General features: G+C 37.6%; 1 protein-coding gene across 6 annotated transcripts in view; it reads left to right on the forward strand.

The window, feature by feature from the left end:
* Positions 1–12,130, forward strand: part of GMDS (GDP-mannose 4,6-dehydratase) — a 407,595-nt gene that overhangs the window by 183,191 nt on the left and 212,274 nt on the right. The gene's annotated exons all lie outside the window — the stretch shown is intronic.

Genomic DNA, 12,130 nt, shown 5'->3' on the forward strand with positions numbered 1-12,130 from the left:
CTCATACTCAGGTGGAACTTTCTCTGTGTCCGTTGGTTCTCTTTGCCTCTTGTCCTGTTGCTTGGCACCACCAACAGCCTGGATCTGTCCTCTTGACACTCCTATCAGATACTGATAGACATTGATGGCATTCTTCCCTTCTCTTCTCAAGGCTGAACAGGCCCAGCTCCCTCTGCCTATTGGGGCCATCATTCAACCCTTAAAATCAACAAGTAAATCCAGAAGGATTACTAGCTTTCAAGGCCTTTGGCCTCCAGAAGGAATGTAGTTGTCTGAGGTCTATGGCACAAACACATGTTTTTTGTGCAAGTAGCATTCCAGGCCTTTCAGCTACACATCTTGGGCCTGTCCCAAAATCTTCTGAAAATAATTCCTCGCTAAAATATAGTTCATCTTGAGTATTTCTCATCCCAGAGAGGTACCCCTTCAGATGATGGGAGAGTTATTATCAATTCTCTAATTCCCTGAGTATTGTGGAAATGTGGTTACAGGCAGCCTTCTAATGGGCAAAAAATAGGGTAACTTTAAACTGGAAATAAACTATTATTTGAGGCTTTAATGGACTGGAAAGTAGGGCTTAGAGATTTAACGTTGTTCAAATAAATGCATAATATGTTAGAAAGCATGATCATATTTACAAGCATTTTGGGAGCTTCCTTAAGCATATGGCTGAACACATAGGGATATATCTTATCCTCTCCATATGTAGCTTTAAATCCCATCGATATATTAATACAAGTAACACATGTGCATATAGACTAGACCATATGCATATGTACTGTGTTTCCTTTCTTCTTATTTCCTTATTAGGGATAATAAGAAAACCATAAATACATTCCTTTTTGTTGTTTTATGAAATATTATGGGTCAATTCCTCATCTCACAAAAGTTTATGAGCCAACTCCCATTGACTTCATGGAGAAACAGCATCCTGTATGTGTTGGACTTGAGAATGTCTGGTGATTACAAAGCACAAGCAGAATTCATGACTCTTGAGCTTTGATTATATGAGTTCATTTGACTGCCACTGAGATTTTGGCCAAACTCCTCTGTATACAGTAAAGCATGGAAGCGTGTGCTTGCACTAAAGCATGTAGGTGCCCACTGAGGGATGGGTTGGAGGTAGTTTAGTAGCAGATGATTCAGAAATTTGGGATTTAAACATGGGTTCATATCAGTGGAGAATAGTTGGAAAATGTGTTTGATTAGGATTTTGACCTGGCACTTGAACTGCCACCTGCGGAAACAGGGTACAGCATCATTGTTCTGGTGAATGAAAACTGGGAAGTCCAACTCACTGGAAAGAAAGGATTCCATTCCGTGTTTGAAAAGAACAGAATAGAAAAATGTTGGCATTGAAAAATTTTGGTGTGGGATTATAAATTTTAACCTAAAATTAGTAACTCTTAACATATTGGCAAAAATTGTTGCTGCCTCCTTCTCTCCTTTCTCCATTATTTATTCTGCTGTGATCCAGCACCAGTCTTGTGAGGTTGCATTAGAGATGATGACCAATGCCACTGAGTTGGAAGAGGGAAAAGCAATACGTCAGTGCTATGTACAAGCAATACATATGTGCTATTGACATATGAATCTTCTGTGCACTATTTTTGCTTTGTGAGTATAACATACTCTTTATTTGTTGCAGACTATCTGCCAGGTATTTTCAATTATTAGCACAATAGTAAGCCTTAAGAGTACTGAGTACAGTGCTGAGTACAGGGGAAGAATCCTCCTGCTGACCACATTATTGCTGTTACAGGCCAGGATGCCATTAGTCTTTTTGGCCACCTAGACACATAAGCCTCCATTAAACAGCTGAGGCTTTTCCTGCCTTTCCTTCAGTTTCCTCTTTATCACCTGCTGATGCTCAGGTTGCCTTTTACAATTGCACCGCCCATACTTCAGTGTTGAGCAAACAGCAGAAACACTACACTCATGAAAGCTGTGGAAAAGCCCCTCAATCTCGATCTTACAAACTAAAAGAATGAGTCAAAGGTAACAGTTTTAATAGTCTTTAGGTATTCATAGAGATCAGAAATATTTTCTCCTGCCTTCAATAGACATTCAGCAGTACGTCAAGCAATAATTACAGTGGGCTCATAATTGGGTCATAATTGTCTCAAATTAATTACATGTCTAGTCAAAAGTTTAAAATTAGGTATGTGCCTATATTCATGGTGAAGTCAGGGTGCATTTGATATTTAGAATGTATGGGAATTGGCTTCCATTAATTTATATTTAAATAACGTAAAAGAAAACCATCAAAGCAAAATAAAATTGTTTATAAATAAGTAATAAAGTAAGTTATTGTACAGGCCAATCAAGCATATTAAGAAGCTGAAACTGCTTAAAGAGAAAATTTCCATCCTATTTTCTTTTTAGTTGGTACTAGTGCTGTATATGTTAATACTATACTAGTGCTATACGTTAATTTGTGATTAAAAGCACAAGAAAACACACAGTCATTTTTATTGTCTTAGACCATTTTGCGCATGTTGAAATTTAGGTAATAAAATCTAATCTTTGTTTAAATCTCTAGTCAGCATCGCCTGGTCTTTTATTCATGATTTTTCTACTGACCATTCTAATAGGCAGAAACTGACCCTTGGAAACAACTGCTACTGTTGCTGTTGTGGGAAATTCCTTCTTGTATGTTTGTGTGTATGTTTAAATATAAAAACTCTTGCCAGACAGAATTAAGAATTTTACTTTACTCTTGTGCATAAGAAAAGGAGCCAGCAAGAATATTGGCCAAGGCATTTCACTTTTGTTTTGATATTGTAACACTAAGGATATGTTGTCTTTTGAGATACATTTTTCCTTAGTCTGGTAAGACTTGAAGTTTTTTCTGAGTAATTCTTTCACCATCCCAGCTGAATTGTTGTTTGTGAGAGTCTTGCTTTGTTAAAAACTATTGGTTATAAAAGGAAGGTCAGATGTATCTGTCTGTGTAACTATCAATACCTCATATAGTTATGAGATTAGCTTATGAACTTACGGCATGTTTCTAAATGCAGATCACCCTTTTGCTATGGACTGAAGTGAAAAATGCTTTTCCTTTCTTACTGCTTAGTTTTTATGTTTAAAGTCAGTATTTTCTAATAAAAGTGGCAAAATAATTTTAAACCCTCAGTGATGGGCTTGTTTCAGTATTAGTGCATAGCCATCCAGGTAAAGTGCATTTTGTGTATTTCCAAATACACAGAACGCTTTCTTTCCATCAACTTGTCTGAGGTGACATAACTAATGGCTCTATTAGGCTAAACTGATCTCCAGATTAAATCAAATCTACTCCAGTTGAGGTGATTGTACACTGAACTGCTTGCATCTAGGTTAGGACTTGTAAGAGAGGATTTGTAAGAACCATCAGGATTTGTAAGAACTTTAAGGAGAAAAGGTTCATAGACTGTGCTCCTTTGGAGCAACTACTGAACATTCATAAAACTCTTGACTGGTGCTTGCTGAAGCCGTACCTTTTCTAGAATCATGTGTATCAAAGACAATGAGACAATGAGTATTCCATCCTTGATTCTTAGTTCTACCTTTAATGTAGAACTAAGTCTCATGCTGAAATGTTTTTGAGAAAGCAACATCTTCCCACAGGAAGTATGCTCTTGCCAAGGGCAGAATATATTTGATTTCTCTCATGTAAATATTTAGTACTTGTGGAGATAGGTGTCCAAGATCAAGGAAGTGACATTTGACCACAGTAATAAGTTCAATCATCCACTCAAATAATGACCCAGTTCTTAGGATATAATACAGCCAAAAGTGGTCACAGCACAGTCTCAGCTGGTTTCAAATCAAAGACATGAAGTTCACCCAGAGCTGACCCACAGACACTTCTTGACACAAAAGAGTGCTGGAGGAACAGATCCAGAAGTAATGATTATCTTCCCTCTGGCTGAGTCTAGTGGGAAAAGACATAGATGAGTGGATTTCCAAGGTCAATTAATGGCATCGTTATTTTAGTAAATTATTTGTACATGTTGCACCTCAACTGAAATATTCCAACCCTACAAAAGAGCTTGTCTTGATATGAAATGGTAGATGGTGTCACACTGTTTGGTGTCACCAAACAGGCATCTCCCCACTACGTGTCTCATACAGAATAAAAATATGATTCTGTGGCACCCTGATGTAATTCCTCTCTCTTTATTGCTGTCCATGTAGGCTCCATCAGGCTCCCTCAGCTCTATAGGGCTCCTATGGCCCCACTTGACTTCTGGCCCCAGGAATCGCTCTTTTATTTCTCTGCTTTTAGTTGCAAACTTCAGAGTGGGACTGAAGACCAGAAATTTTCCCCAAGGCTATATCTGTGCAGTGCCAAAATGAACTGCCACAAATTATAGACATATAGTGAAGCTCTCATCAGTACATTTCTTTTCCATTCTCACATACAAGCAGAGAAAAAATTGAAATTTAAATACTTATGTTTTTCTTTTCATTAGAGCATGATTTGGTGCCAGTAAAATGCAGATATAATTCTCAAACATCTTCTTTCAGATACTGAAAACATGGGCAAAGCTTCCCGTATGAAGAGAGAATGTGTTTTAGAATAACTGTGATAGTGAAAGATTTCTTTTTTAATGCTAAATAAAGGCTTACATTTTGGTAAATAAGACTGCACACTAAAAGACTGTATAATGCATTTCTTTCAGTGCATGTAATTTCGATTAGACTTCTTGACTATTAGAAATAGTTGCAGTTCTCAGCAGAGCAACACACTATCATCTTAATTTTACTCATGTGAATGATGTGTACAATAAAGAAAAACAAACCCAAACCAAATCCTTTGTGGTTTTTGAAATGCTGAAGTCTGCAAATAATATGATTCTAAATAACTACAGCATAAATGAGAAAATCTGAACACCCCTTTATTCATGTGTGCACGCACACACATGCGCAGCCTGTATAAATATGTGCGTGTGAATGAATGTATGTTTCTGTGCATGGATGATTTTTGTGGAAATTACTTTCAATTTCATGTAGTTTGAGAGGTTCATTATGTGCTTTTTTTTCTTGAAGTTGGAAGTGATTGATAATAAGAGATCATACAAGAAAGTAAGTAGTTTGTTGCAATAGAGATTAATGGTCTCCATAGTTAAAAAATAAAAATGAGGCAAGAAAAATTTCTTAATTACAATATGTAGGTGTTCTGTCTAATACACATCATATGGCATTGATTTCCAGCAGTGGTGGACTGTAAGTCCAACTGTAAATGCTGTTGTTGTTGTTAGACCTTTCAGAAAACTATCCTGATCTATTTCAGAACTGTAACATCATTTTTATCTTTTTATTTTCTTGCAGACATATTTTCTGTGAGGGAAACACATATGTAAATAATTTTTTTTCTTATTTACAGAGATATGCCTTTAACTTTCTTTTTCAGCACTTTCATGTTTGACCTATTAGTGTTTTTAGGCTTTACAAAGCCAGAAAAAAGTGCTTTCCTCAGCAAAACCATCTGGTTTAGTTTCCTGTGCCTCAACAATGATACATGTATTATCAAGGCCACCCCGGTGGTTTTCTAAGTGGTCCTGTTACAGTGGTGGTCTTACAATTCAATTGGATTGATGGAAAGGTTAGACTAAGGCTTCTTTCAAGTATAAGGTTTCCAAGCTGATAAATTATGTATTGTTGTCATATTTCTGACAGTGACCTATTTTGCCATTGTGGCTTGAATGAAGTTCCTCTTCCATCAAGAAACACAATTACAAGAAACCTCCTCACAAATTCCACTTTTGGAGCTTGCTCTTCTTGAGAGTACCAAATTAAGGCACTTTGCATAAATAACTGTAAATGTGTGCTCTGTTCTTATGATTTTAGTTTTCTGCTCTGTCAACGTGTGAAAACCCAGGTAAAATTGTGACAAGGTCCATATTTAGGAGCTATCCTTTCACTTGTTCTATGGCCTGTAGAAAGCATATGGGTGTCAGCAGAGACACTACATAATGCAGATAATGCACCATCATTGCAGTCCACCTCTGTGCATGCTGCAGAACAAGGTCTACTCATTAGCTGGTGGCAATATAGAACCAGGGTGAAAACAAGCCAGACTTTAAAAAAAAAAAAAAAAAAAAGTCTGTCTGTTCCACCTTGTGGTGATTTTAACCTGGGATAACTCCAGATGAGACTGTGGGAAAGAGATGAACCTCATGAGGGAGATGGGATTGTCTGGACCTAGGAGTGAATGCACCAGACAGCCTGCTCAGGGCTGCAGTGTGCCTGGAGGGAAACCACTGCCCCATCACAGGATAGAGCGTGTTCACATAGAGTAAATCTTCGCAAAATTTAACAGCAAAGGTCTCACAAGTCTCTCTTCAGTGCTTGTAAATCAGGATTTTACCTTTTTTTTCTTTCTGCAGTAGTCTGCCTAAAGCTTATGAATTGGGCAAGTTTAAGGCAAATGTGAAGGAAATGTTCTCATAAACATTCTCTAGGCTTCTGCATGCAAAATTTCAAATACTTACAAGAAAACCCTTAGTTCATGGAAAAAATATTGACGTTTAATATAAATGAAATATATATTTTTAATTAGATGAATTAGTTCAATTGACATTTTTCCTTCCTTTCTTTGCTCTTTTTTCCCATCATCAGTGAGGGGAAAAAAAGGAAGAAAAAATGTCAACCAGGTGTGGCCACGTTTGAACTCAGATTTTTTTTTCAGTCAGTTGGTATTTGGCAACATTTTGAAGGATGGGAAGCAGTGTATTTTATTGGTAAATGTTAGGCAACATTAATAACAGGTACTGCTACCAGCCCCACCTGTAATAACCCAGATAGTTTCTCTTTATTAACTAATCTATGATTTACAGATTTATTTGAAGCTTAGAATAGTGTACCACATTCTGAGAAAGCTCTATAGCATAGTTGGTTTGAATTTTAGTTAGGGGAAAACAATCCCTTAAAACAGATCATTAAAATTTAATGACGACATTTTTAAAACCCTATAATGGTTCAATTTACACTGGAAGTCAAAAATAGTTAATGGCGTTGTTATGTCTGTGTGGTAACATCCTTGGTATGGGATAATTGTTTTCATTTGACATCAAGCCAGTAAAACATCACAGGTAATGCCTTCCCAGAACCAAGGTTTTTAGTCCTCCAGCTTCAGGTCATTTCACCAAAAGAAGAAATGTTTCAAATAAATTAATATGTCAGAGCTCACTTTTATAGTACTCTAGCTGTTAATATTCTGTGCATTATTAAGAAGATTGGTTATCAGCTTAGTTACTGCTCTTTCCTGGTCTGGGTATGGGGGAAAAAAACCCTTCTTTTGTTTTGTTTTGTTTTTTTGAATAGGAAACATTCCCCAAACCCAGAGGGTGCACTTAATATGCCACTTTTAGTTACAGCAGAAATATTAGAATTTTAGCTGTAGGTGTTTTTGGATGTAGCCTTGACCTAACAATCAACAATAATGACCCAAAGATAGAGCAGCTGAACTTTCCATTTGGCCTTCTTTGGTCCATTTTAAGCTTTCCCTGGAGATGGCTGTCTTGGTTACCAGCTTAAGGAAGTGAAGAAAGCTGATTGCTGTCTTGTGCTTGATTTCTTTCTCTCTTCCTCTCAAAATCCACATGATTTCTGCAGTGAGAGCACTGTGTATTTCCTTAGGAGTGACGAGCATTGCATTTACAAGGTAGGTGAGCGACGTTGGTGTTTTCTTGTCCCCTCTTCCCACCCCTCTTGGCAGTGTGACTGGCATGGATTTGCCTGCAGCCATCAACAAGAATAGAGTAGAAGTAGGGCCCTGGCATGGTGGTTCCTTCAAACCTTGCCAGCGCTTCCTGCTCTGAAGGAGGGTCGAGGCTGACAGGAGCTAAGCAATTATCCTTCCTTGCCCACCCTGCAGATCCACAGCTCGGCTCCTGGGGTGTGCAGCCTTGGCAGCTGCTCCATTGCTTCTAGTGGAATAAGGATTTCAGTAGTGGTGCTTCTGGAGCGAGTAGGCCCACATATCTGCCTCCAAATTTTCTGCTAGGCAGTGGGATTAAAAGGATCTCTGGTATTGGATTTGAAGAAGAAAATTAGGGCATCCATAACTATTCATATGAAGTGTTGCCTCTCTGAAAGGACGACTTACTGGGATTTGTTTGTAGAATTGAATGCAGCCCAAACACATTTCCTTACTCTTTAGCTTTGCTCCTAAGAACAAGCTCTGTACATTTTAGAAGCTGATCTTTTTAATGTATGTTGTGCATTATTATTGCTTGATCTGCAAATAAGTTGGATTTTTATTTTTTTTTAATATCAGGTGCTTTTCCTTCTTCCAAGTGCACTTTACAGATTTCTTTAAGGAGCAGTAAATTGCATTAGTAGAGCATGAACTCCTACTTCTGCTTTAACCTCTATCAAGTGAGATGTTACTCTACACAGTAATAGTGTATCAAGACAACCCTAATGGTCTCATACAAGGCACACATGTTGCTTTTGACATAATGAAAAGTTAGTACAAATCATATGATCTTGTTGCACTGTGCTTTATTTTACAAGAAAAAGTAATGCTTTGTGTTGCTAATGCAATATATTTCCTATGCAATACAGGCACATTTCCCCCTTCCTATTAATTTATTATACTGCATTTATTTCCAGACCAACATTACTTTTCCATGTCTGGTGGGAATTCCTCTCTTCATCTGAGGTGTTTTAAATTCAACAAGCATAAGGTTTTCAATATATTGTGTTCATTTTAAAGAGGAAATAATTGACAAGGGAAAAATATTTTGTATAACTTTTCATTTTACTGCCAGTATAATTACTGATATCCAAGGTAGATACATACTAAAAACACTGCACATTTAAACCTATTCATCTGCCAAATTACAAGCAGATCTTGGAATACTGGAAAGGTATCAGGAGGTATGAGATAGAAAGGTCTTCCCCACTGCTCCGATAGGTGCATGTTCCATGTTTATGTTTATTTGATGTTTTATTTCAGCCCATAATACCTTGTGACCCACATGCCCTATCCATGGTGTGCACTACTGGTATGTGTCTTTCTGAGCTGATAATACTGGTAGCAGAATTGATACTGGGCTGCAAGGAGGAGCCTGCTATAGAGCAGGTCTCTGCTGTCTTCTGTTTTCTGGGAATGCTAAAGTGCAGCACCAAGGAGCCTCCCTTCCAAGGATCTTTTCCAGGCTAACTAGTGCTCTAGGAGAACATTTTATTTTTTAAGTATTTTAGGAGCAAGTAGTAGCAATTTAGAACTGGTGTTGGTTGGTGGTTTGTTCAAGTTCTTATGGTCTGAGCACACTTAATGTAACACTTTAATATTATATATAGCATTTCAATGGCATCTTAAAAGTATATGTGTGCTATTCTAAAAAATGTATTATTCATCCAGGTAGCTATACAGGGTAAGGACATGTGTGAAGTGTTAAAGCCCCAAGAGGACTTTGGGCTGTGTATTCCCTCATTGCCCCTTTGGGAAATCTGAGGAGTGACATTGCTGAAAACCAACTGCAGGAACTGGTTTGGAGTGAAATCTTCTAATAATAATATGATTATTGGCTTTGGTGGGACTTCATTCACTGCGTCTTACACGTGTGCACAGGGAGGCCAGCAGAAGAGAAAGAGGCTCTGTGCCTCCCTAGAGTTACACAGTACACCTGTGATAGGACAGCCACAATTTGGCTCTAAAAGTGACCTTAGGAGACATTAAAATGCCATTTAACACATTACCAATAAAACCAGGAAGCATAATAAAGATTTTTCACCTGGCCTGCCAAGTGCCAATTTTCAGTCTCAAGTTTGACAGAATAATGGAATTGGTGCACAACTGCCTACTCCCTGTAATTAAGTAAATTAGTCTTTCCTTAAAGAAGGCTTTTTTGTTGCTGGTGTTCATAAGGTCTCATCTAAAGAAAGACAGTGTAAAACCAACAGGCACATGTGTAAAAGTATAACTTGCAAAAGAAGTTTGAGTAAAAAGTCCACCTAAACTGCAAGTAAATTAGTCATCATTCTTACCACAATAATTTTGGAGTAATTACATAAAATACTGTTAAATAATAGCAGAATCATGCACATTTTACATTTACTTTTAGAATACACTAAAGAGAAACAAGACTCAGTTCCCTTGGCTTAATTTATTCATGTCAGGTTTGGGAACAAATTGTGTCATGGAATTGCATGCTGATGATAGGTATTTAGTTGTGCTGATTTGTAGCAGTCTGATCATTTAAATACAATGTATCATAAATATTTCAAGTCGAGGGAAAAAAAATCCAAATTCTGAAATCATTATCTTAAAAATGTCTTGGATAGTTGTTTATGTTCTGGAGCTGCTTGCAAAACAGTTGACTCCTAACCAAGCTGATAGTTTTATTAGAAGTATCTTAAAGTGATCCTTTTTGCTTAGATATGGACTTTTGCTGGATACTGGTTCATATAAAGTCTCTTTAAGTGAAACAGTCCAACTTGTCACTGCACACTCTGTGTTGGTGTTAGAAAGTACTGCTGGAGCTTACAGTGTTACTACACTTGCTTAGAAGAAAAAATCACACACACTTCACACACTTTTATATTTCATGAAGGCAGATAAAAGCTGAAAAATAAAATGCCTTTAAGCAAGGACAAACTGGTGGTGCTCAGGATGAAAACTAAGATCTGATGTCCCACCCAGAACCAAATCCCCAGCAGCTAAAAGGAGCACTGTCTGGCAGAAAAAAGCAAATTTATAGTCAGGGGTACCTCAGCTGATGGAACACTGCATCCTCGTGTTGGGGGGAATATGAGAGCAATACAGAGAATAAGACCCCAATTTTTAGGGAAGTGCTGTGCCCTCATCATCTGCTCTCAGGCCAAAGTGAGCCACCAGCTGCCACTGTGCTTGATTCTGCCTGCAAGGAGACTGCAATTCTTTAGCTTGAGTGGGTCAAAAACACATGCATAGAAAGTAGCAAGCATATGCAGTAGATGTTGATGATTTGATTTCTTGCAGAGTGAATAGAGATGAGGGAAGGATGTGCTCAGTAGACAAGTTTGACTTGAAAATTGTCCTTAACAATAATTAGACTTCTACTTTTGAAACTAAAAGGGGCATTATGAATAGTGTGCATTTTTGCAGAATTAGTAATTTTGTATTGGACACACAGAGCCAGCTCAGCCTGCCCATTTGTTTAGGGAATAGGACAGCAAATGAGGGTTCCCCATGTAACCTCCCAGTGCAAATAGGCCTGTCAGCCTAGGCTGCTAAAATAATCTTTTTACAGATGATAAAACTAATCACTTGTGATGCAGATTAGATTGAGAACACCCCTGCAGTTGTTTCTAATTAGCAGAAGACACAAGTGATCTTAAACTTTGAATCCTACTGCTTACCTGCATGGTGGCAGAGCACACAACTGGACTGTGGCCTTAACTGACACAGGCATCAGATCAACCATGTACAGCAGAACTTTCTTCCAGATTTCACCCTGAAACTTAAAAATTAACACATAGATGCCTTTTTATTAATGTCCTCAGTCCCTTGGTTGCAATATTTTTAAAGATGATGCATGTATTTTCATACTCAGTTTGTGTCCTTTTCTGCTTTGTGACCGCAGAGATGCCTTGAAACAAGCCTACATGTGCCTGCATGCATTGCTGCTCCTTCTGTCTTGTGTTACAGAGAATAACAGCAGAGCAAAGATTTGTCCTCCAAGGCTGTGTGGGGACTGTTGAAGTAACATTTGAGGTGTTATTAAACTTTTTTTTGCTTTTCACTTGCTGGAACTTCATTTTTTCTTCTCTTTTGATAGAGATAGATAGAACAAACAACAAGAAAGAGTGAATTTCAGTTGGTGAGAAGAAAATACAATAAGGGGATACATAAGGGTATTTTAATTTTTAATAAAAATACTTAAAGGAAAACAAAATTACTTGTTTCCATTAGAACTTTCAAGATACTGAGTTCCTTTGCAATGTACACACAGCAGGAATTAATTGGAAGTAGCTACAATAATATTCAGAAAAAACTTGCCAAGTTGTCTGTTCAACAGAATTTGAATTAAAACAGAACAAGAAAAGGGCCTAAGAGAGCAGGCTTACCCACAGAAGCAAGAAAGATTTATACCTCGAGCAGATTGGATTTGTTATTCAGTGGCTGCTATTACTGTGATGTTTGTTGCTTTATTTA

The sequence above is a fragment of the Taeniopygia guttata genome, chromosome 2 (assembly GCF_048771995.1).
Source record: "Taeniopygia guttata chromosome 2, bTaeGut7.mat, whole genome shotgun sequence".
NCBI classification, from domain to species: domain Eukaryota; kingdom Metazoa; phylum Chordata; class Aves; order Passeriformes; family Estrildidae; genus Taeniopygia; species Taeniopygia guttata.